Genomic DNA, 9,527 nt, shown 5'->3' on the forward strand with positions numbered 1-9,527 from the left:
TACTGCTGTTTGAGCTGTCTGCTACCTTTGTTTGTGCTAATACAGCTAAAATTGTTAATATAATACCCCAGAAGTAAAAAGCTGAATTACCAAGCTCAGCACTTTTTATTGTTGAAGCCCATTCATATAGTGTGTGTAAGGAGACAAATGCATTATTGCGTAACATTCTTAATTGCACCTCACTCCGCAGGATTCCACTGGAAACTCTGCATGTTGTATCTTAAGAAATATGTTGGGAGAATTTAGAGAAGCAGAAAGCTGGTAAACAAATAGCCATTGTACATAGAGATATTATGCATTGTGCATTAAATCTAAATCTTTCAGAAGATTATCAAGATTTTTAGTAAACCAATTCCAAAGACACTGACTCATCTGCTTATTATATCTAGTACAGTACGTGCCTTTACTTTGTTCCTGAAAAGGAAATATGCTACCAGCCTTAGTTACAGCTACTGCTTCCATGTGTCTAAAAATTGTTAAGATATTCTTTCAGCCATAGACACACACACTTTTCAGATTTGAAATTTTAAAAATTGGAAGGTAGGAGGGAGAATCTCCAGTCTGGACTATATTGGATAAGTAATAGAGTGTGTTCACTGCGGTTGGAGGAGAGAAAGTGGAACATGGAGTGCTCACTACTTGAATAGCTTTTCCAGATTGTTATATGTCTATATTCTCTCATTCTTAGATAATTACGAGGGTATAAAGGTTCAGCTGAGTGGTGTTAGAAGCCACATGCACACTATAGAGGCAGAGAATCTCATTCAGAGATCTGTTTGGATTTTTCACTGAAAATTGGTATAGGGGTAAATCACAGGCATAGCAGTTATTTGCAAGTTATTGATATGCTATGTAAGGTTCTGTCTTACCGCAAAGAAATTTTTTCATGAAAAAGGCATTAAATCAAGGGCCCAGGTCATGTCCCCCAGATCTGTGTTTTGATGCCCTCCCCACATGTATGGATCTCTCTGTCAGTACCACAGGTAAGTGGAAAAGGGTCAGCCTCTACCATGGCAATGTCCCCTCCCCTCCACCTCAAACCCTGGAGAGAGGTCTTTCCTGGGTCAGGATTGATGTTGCAACCAAGGATGGAGAAAGGCATGGAATAGGGGAGAATATGACCATCCTGCTACCGCCCCATTGAGATTTGTCAGAAAAGATAAGGTATCAGCTATGTTACTCTTTCCTTGTTCCTTGGCCTTGTTCCACACTAGGAAATTATGTTTTTCATGGGAACATACCAGTTTCAATTAACTTTCTTTGGAAAGGTTTCTCAGGTCCAGGATGAAATTCCTGGTCAAAATGATATTATAGATAGAGATATAGATATATCCATCTCAGAATAGCCAATAGCCTGGTAGCTAGTGCACTCAGATGGGAAGTAGGAGACCCAGCTTCAAGTCTCTGCTCTTCCTGAGTCCTAGGGGATGTTGAGCCAGAAATGGAGAAGCAGAAATGAAAGAATGCTGAAGGATGGACCAGAAGGGGAGATAATCTCAATGCTTTAAGTGTGGAAAGGTCAGATGCAATAGGCAGGTATGTCCCTTGAAGAAGAGGGCGTGCTGTCAGAGCTGCCCTCGGGATCCCCCTGTACATAGAATTTCAGTGTGTGGAGGGTGCTGTCGCATGTTGTATTTACTCTTTTGGATTTTCAATAGGGCTTGTGAGCCCTCCCCTTATTGCTCCCTGAAGTCAATGGAAAGATGCCAATGGGTTTTAGGTCACACTCCTTATCTTTTGCTAAACCTTTCTACAGGATCTGAGCCAGATGAAGAGAGTTCCATGAAGATAGCTGATGTCCTCTCAGTCCATACAGGATGGGACATATGGTGAGACCCTCCATGCAGTTAATCTAGGGGAGATATTTATTAGTATATTTAGTCTCATAGGACAAAATCTTGCAATCTTCAGTCCTTACTCAGACAAAATAACACTGCTTTGATGCAAACAAGAGTGTTGCCTGTATATAGATATTCTGTTCTGCATAGGTTCTTATACAGCACTCATCTAGTATCTGAGCACCTATCAAGGGTTCGCCCATAATTAATAGAAGACACTGTCAGACACTATAGACACCAGTGCAGAACAACAAATACATAAAAAAAGGAAAAAGATTTATAAAACCAGAGAGAAATATTTCATTCACTTGTAGTCTTTCCCTCTGTCCCCAATAGATAGCTAAATCAAACAAGCTCTTTATTTAGCAGTTTGCAGATGCAAAATGAATAGCTTCCATAAATTAATTTAAAAAATATTTGTTGAAGAAATTACTTTAGTATAAAACAAAGAAATGCATTTTTAGTTAAAATCCTGCAGCCAGTACACATTTATTTGTACTTCAATACACTGACAACATATTAGACATTAAAGATTGTTAAAATGTATTTTAGTGGTTCATTTGGAACTCAGCATTCCCTCAGTTTGATTCTTAGCACACAAATGTATGAAGTATTACCTTAACAGTCTGCCAGTTAGTGCAATACTGCAATGCTCGAACAAGCTTGCTTTGCTACAGTAGCCATTTCCTTACACATTTCAACTGTGCAAAGTGCTAACACTCAGAAGTATCAATATCTGCAGCTGCTGAATTTCTTTTTGTGTAGTCACATTCTCTATATTACAACATACAGAATGTACTACATAGAGAGTGTCTCTCCCATTTTTGCTGCACAATACCTAAACATGACTGCACTCTTAACAAGTGGATTAAGACTTCTAATGATAGTATTATATCTGTCAATGTGGTATCTACGCAGAGCAGGCTGTGAATGAAATTGCATGGATGTTAGGGGTTGGGATTCAGGAGGACTAACAGCAGTGTGTGGGATAATATACTCTTTCCTAAGCATCACATTCATCTGAAAAGTGTTAGATCTATATAACAAAAACTGAGCACAAGCCAATGATTTGTCAAAACACTGCAAAGAAATCAAAATATGTATGTCGAATATGCATTGAGCTCCAGTATACTATATTACCTCACAAATCTTGCTGTGAACTGTATTTAAGATCACTGAAATGGACTTTTTACATCATTAGCCAGCCCCCTCTAGCACTCCTTTTTCTTCAATACCACACAGCCATCCTCTAGTTATAAGTCCTCTGGTTTTTTCCCCCCTCCCCATTGCAGAAAGGCAGGCAACTCATGAAAAACCAAGCAAGCCTGAACAAAGCAGGTAGACTGGATCAAATATAAACCAGAAGGCTGGCTTTATTTTTTCTATTTTCTTCATCGTTGATTGTGTCTTGTGTCACCACAACAACTCTCGTATCAGGAAGGTTCAGTGGCCCTTCTTTTTGTCCTTCTTTAATACCAATTCTGATTGGCTATTGGGCAACATAGGCCTTACTCTCTTATCCACTGTATTTGTGCAGCAACTGTGGTATTGATCTGATTAACAACACAAACTCAGCTTCATATAGATATGGATAATTCAGCAAAACAGGCCCATTCTGAAATTACTATTGCTATCAAAGGGAGATTAATTCCCTTCTGATGCACTCCTTTCAGCAACTCTCCTTTGATTCATTGATATCAGAGGACAAATTAGTGCAGTACATAGCCGAACAGTATGATATTAAAATTGGACATTGTTCTGCCTCTGAATCTGAAAATAAAATAGCAGATGGCTTTTTTATTAAATGACTCATGCCAGAGCAAAAAGCAGAGCAATCCAAGACATCTTTTTGTTGGAAGTTGCTCTTACTTTTTTGGTTCTACATCAGGATCAAAATCTTTGATGTAAAAAGAGATTACATTTTACAAGAAATGGTCAAAACATTTAGTGCTGAGTAGAAGATAACAGACTTTACAACTTTGTGTGTTTTGGCTCTGTAACTTTACAGAGCAAAACAACATTATGCTGAAAGAGATGTGGTGAAGAAGCAAATGCTGACCAACTCATGCATGAGTTTTTCCAACTAGATCATGTGCCACACACACACACACATTCAACTTTAATAAAACTGCCATTTTTATTCATAAAAGTTACAAACAAAAATAATTGGTTTTCTTTTCCAGTTAGCTTGGCTATCAGGGCTTGATCCTGAGCCACTGAAGATAATGGAAGTTATACCACTAATTTCAGCTGGAGCTGGATCAGGCCGTAGGAGATTGAAACCATGGACAGTATTCCAAGTCATTTGGTTTCTGTGTTGGGCCTGAACTTGCTCCCACTGAAATTAATTGGAATTTTACTATTTTTACCATTGACTTCAATGGGAGCTGTATGGAACTCAATGTCTTCCTTGTTCAAATGATCTTTTCCTATGATATTGACAAGGTGTTGGTAACACTTGTTCTATCACTCTGTCACCACAGATACTGGATTCTGATTTTAAATTACATTATGAGGTTTGAAGGCCCATACTCACCTTTAGAGACAAGTTCCTCTGCATAGGAACAAGTCATTCTGCAGCTGCCATTAGGTGTCCTCTTACTGTGATGTCATGTTCACCCATGCATATCTATAATGTACACTGGAGGAGATTGTTAACTAAGGAATATGACCTATTAGCATTGATGTGGACACAGCAGCAAAATAAGGACAGACACATGCATGGAATCAAGTGGCAGGCTGCAATTTTTATTAAAACTTTTAGTACAAGGGAGTGGCACTACCACCCCATCACCCAGACTCTTACACCAACCGTTTGTTTTGTTCCATTGCAGGGGTTACAAGGCTCCTTACCACATAACCCATAACTGGCACTAGGGTTACAGGTTATAATGTAAAGAGCCCTGTCACTGGCACAAGAGTTACAGGGTTCCTTACCATATAACCTATAACACAGGATAGGCTCTCCTCAGCCTCTCCTGCAGGACTCAACTCTCTCTCTTATTAGTGTTTTTCAGTTCACTTCATACAAGTACTATAGTGCAATCTCTTTACTGTGAAAGCACAATTTACAAATGTAGATTTTTTTTGTTACATAACTACACTCAAAAACAATGTAAAACTTTAGAGCCTACAAAGTCCACTCAGTCTTACTTCTTGTTCAGCCAATAGCTAAGACAAACAAGTTTGTTTACATTTATGGGGGATAATACTGCCAGCTTCTTATTTACAATGTCACCTGAAAGTGAGAACAAGTGTTCGCATTGCACTTTTGTAGCCAGCGTTGCAAGGCATTTACGTTCAGGTGACATTGTAAACAAGAAGCGGGCCACATTATCTCCTGCAAATGTAAACAAACTTGTTTGTCTGAGGAATTGGCTGTAGTAGGACTGAGTGAACTTGTAGGGTCTAAAGTTTGACATTGTTTTGTTTTTGAATGCAGGTTTTTTGGTACATAATTCTACATTTGTAAGTTCAAATTTCATGATAAAGAGATTGTACTACAGTACTTGTATTAACTGAATTGAAAAATACTGTTTTTTATTTTTACAGTGCAAATATTTATAATAAAAAAATATAAAGTGAGCACTATACACTTTGTATTCTGTGTTGCAATTGAAATCAATATATTTAAAAATGTGGAAAACATCCAAAAATATGTATATAAATAGTATTCTATTATTAACAGCACAATTAACTGAGCAATTTTTCTCATCATACTATTAATTTTTTCAATTGTGCAATTTTTTTTTAATCGAGCTATTGTGATTTTTTTATTTTAATCGCTTGACAGCCCTAGTTGGAACTAATCTCTATATCCAATTTAGAGGAATCTTTAAAATTGTGCTAGGGTGCAACTAGGGGACAAATTCTGAAGTCTATACTCAATTTATAATCAGTCTTTACTAGATAGAATTTCAGGGGGTGTTTTACCTCATGAAAGACTGAAAAATAAACTGAATTAAGCACCTCAAGATCAGGACCAGACTTTGGAAACAAACAGTGAATATATTATACAAACTCAGTAGAGTTAATTCATTGATAATGTGGTTAGAATTGTGTGTGTGGAGATGGGAAGATGAGAGAGGAGGTAGAAATATCTATATATTATATATTATATATTGACCTGAAACAGACTAGTCAGAGTATAGAACTAAAAACAGATTCATAGAAATTGACTGCTTGGAAAACAACACCTCAGTACAGAAATCACAAGACTATTGCCAAGTGTGTTAGCATGCTGCAATAAAACCCATCTCAACAGGATGCTGTTTCCCACAAGTTGGATTTTGCACCACTGAGTGCCAGGTTAGTGATTTGTTCCACATTAACCACAGCAGCCTGTTAGTCCTGTGTCTTAATATTGAGGGTTAGCAGCCAGGAACTCTCCTTACACTTTCCACTTAATTTTTATATATTTCTTTAATTTTAAGATAATAGGTCCAATCAGGCTCCCCTGTTACACTTACCCAACACAAATAAGCCAGATATAATAGGCTATTTAAACCTTCTGTGAACTATTCGAGGGGCTTCGCTATTTTTTTATCTATACCTTTTATATCGTTCTCTGTTAAGAGAGGAAGTTTTATTTGCCTTTTCTAGTATTCTGAGCTCAATATGACTTCGTAATTTTTAAGGCACACACTTAATGTGGAGCAAATATGGGCAATTACAGACTTGTTTAGAAGATTAAAAAAAATTACAAGTTACTTAGTAACATTCTTAGAAACATATTACGCTAAGGAAGTCCTAGAGGCCCAGACTGAAACTGTAATATCACCAGGTTTTTGTGATTTTAGTCTTCTGTGGAAGATATTTGGCTGATAGATTCATATCATTTTTGCCATATTCATTCCAATGCTTTCCAAACCATAACAAAAATATATATGTAGAGATTAGAAAATACAGGATAAATCTTTACATTAGTTGCTTTTTCCTCTTACCTTGGAATGTCACAGAATCCATTTGAAAATACATAATTGTACCAATTATGTTCCATACAGTGAAAACTTCTCATAAGATAAAAATTGATTTGCTGAGTTCTATCAGCAACTTCTCTATCATCAGGCTAATCGGAACTATTGACCTGTTGATCTGCAGTGCTAGAAGTCAGACTGTATCTTAATGGCAACAGTACAAGTCTTAGCTAATCTAACAACAATCAGGTATTTTGTTAACAAAAAATAAATGCTTTGCCAGGCTTGTAAACAAAGACTTGGGAGAAGACTAGAGGGTTTCAAAGCACACAGCAGTAAACCTTAGTGTTTATTTTCTGAAAAGCTGCAGTATTCAGGTCCCTTTCAGCTGCTAAAAGATTGAAGTATGACTTGACACAGAACAATAACGTCAGGAGAATTAGGAAGTACACACTAGGCAGCCATAAGAACATCATCTGACTTGTATTGGCAATTGATTTCAATGGAATTGAAACTACCTGTCAAGGTCAAGAGTGTTTTCTTGACAGTATGAACCTCTGTGCCAAGCATAACTATGCAATGATCATTTGTTTTTGAATAATATGTCCAAACAGCAGACTAAATCTGATCATGGAGATACAGTACTTAAAGTTTTGTCCATTTTAAAATAATTTTCTTAACGTCCTAGATAATATTGTTATTGTTGCAGAATAGTTTTATTGAACATTCTCCCCAGAAGAATTCTGTAGTAGCAATACAGATTTCAGCTTTATACTTTCCACTAAATAATAAAGCCAACTTTATCAGACACCAGATTAAATTGATTTTCCGAATTGTTTAATTCAGCCCCTGAACTAAAAAACCCCAAACAATTATTTGCTCAGCTGTAATACTGAGTGACTTCTACAAGGGGCTTAATCTCCTGTTGGAGTAGAGTACACCCAGCTTATTTTAGTCTTGTATATTTATAAATAGCTCCAAGTATGACTATTATTTTTTGTTTCTACCATATGATATGTGTGCAGTGCTCTACAGACAAACAGAAGACTCATCTCTGCCTTGAAATGCTGACAATCTAGGGGCCCAACTCTGAGTGGTGATGGAGATTCTCCACACCTGTCTAATGTACCTCACTTGTAAGGACATAACTCATTTTAATCCCCAAGTTACATGTTTACATCATAAAACAGATTACAGGAAGGAAGAAAGGAAGAAATCCCACATCATTTTATATTTCCTACATTAATAATAATTTTGTGTCACTCATTTTGTTTTTTTGTCTCACATTGTATCCTTCCCATTTGGGCCATGGTAGCTTAGGTGGCATGGCACCTACAATTTAAAGGCCCTAGATTAGACATAGCACAAGAATGAGTGATAAAGGGAGGTACTAAAATAATGATCACAGGTTATTGTGCCTCAAATCCAGGTCCCACTGAAGTCATAGGCAATACTCCCATTGACTTCAATGGTTTAAGGATTTGGCCCTATTGGCAAACATGCTTTATTAGACACACAATTCAAAAATAAAAAGAAACTATGCTTAACATGTAGTAGTTGACAATAATTAATCATTAATGTAACCTTTCTGCTAGGTGCAGCAAGCAACAACCAGGGCTCGGTTCAATATCTAGGCATTTCTTTCCATCAATACAACACAGAACTGGCTCAAGTCTTCACCCAGTAACCTGGGGAAATTACCCACCATCCCTGGGTGTCTCTGAGAGGCAATACTTTACCACTCACAAGCACAGATTCTACGTGTATCAAAGAAACTTCTAATAAAAGGAGGGAAGTAACTCAGAGTTAATTTGGGAAAACACCGCAAACAGGGTTCATAAACATACACCATGAGTAAAAGACCCACCCCCAAGTAGGTTGGAAAGTGCCCTTTTCCCCTCAGGTTCTTAAGTCCAGCAACCCAAAAGTTCCTTTCACATGCCTGACCCTTTTCTGCACCCCACTCACAGTTTCTGTCCTTGATCAGTGCATCTGCAGAGTTCACCTCCTGCTCTGGGTGAGAGGTAAAGGGACATCTTACTAGCTCTGCTGGCCACTCACCAGCCAGCTGCTCACCGCTCTCGCTGCACCCCTCCACCAGCAGCCCTGCTGGCTGATCATCACGCCTCTCCACCGCCGCCCTGCTGGCCGCTCATTCGCCAGCTGTCATTCACCTTCTGCTTCTCTGCTGTGACCTCTTCACATCAGTCTCTCAGTGATTTTAGCTCTTAGCAGTCCTACCACAACTGGTTTCAGCTCTGATTGAGAATTAAAGTAACAAAAGAGACTCCCAATTAAACCTATTTATCTCTATTATTTGAACAGTGGGTAAGAACAAGTAGGTTAAGCCAGTCCAGAGAGGACCTGGGGGTGGGGGGGAAAGTTGTACAATCTTTTGACCAAGACACCCAGACTCCTGTCCCCACTCCTTTCACTTTCACAGGGCTCTGATATTCGAGCCCCTGCTTAATGAGGTTCTTTAAACTGAAGGTGCCCCCCTCGCCCCATTTGGGACTGGTTAAGCACAGTCCTGCTTTCCTGTATTCTTACAATAATTACGACATTGGTAACCATATTTCACTACCCCTGCATTCAGTACTAAGGTCATTTGTACCCAACCCCAGCCAAAGTTGATCCTTTGACACAGCTGTAAATGATGAATATATATATAGAGAGCAGGAGCAAACTGTATTTACATAAACACACCCACAGTTTCTTCCCCTCCCAGCTAGCTGTCAGGGGAGCATTCGTTCAGATCCAGCTTACCATTTAT

The sequence above is a fragment of the Chelonoidis abingdonii genome, chromosome 19 (assembly GCF_003597395.2).
Source record: "Chelonoidis abingdonii isolate Lonesome George chromosome 19, CheloAbing_2.0, whole genome shotgun sequence".
Classification (NCBI taxonomy): Eukaryota; Metazoa; Chordata; order Testudines; family Testudinidae; genus Chelonoidis; species Chelonoidis abingdonii.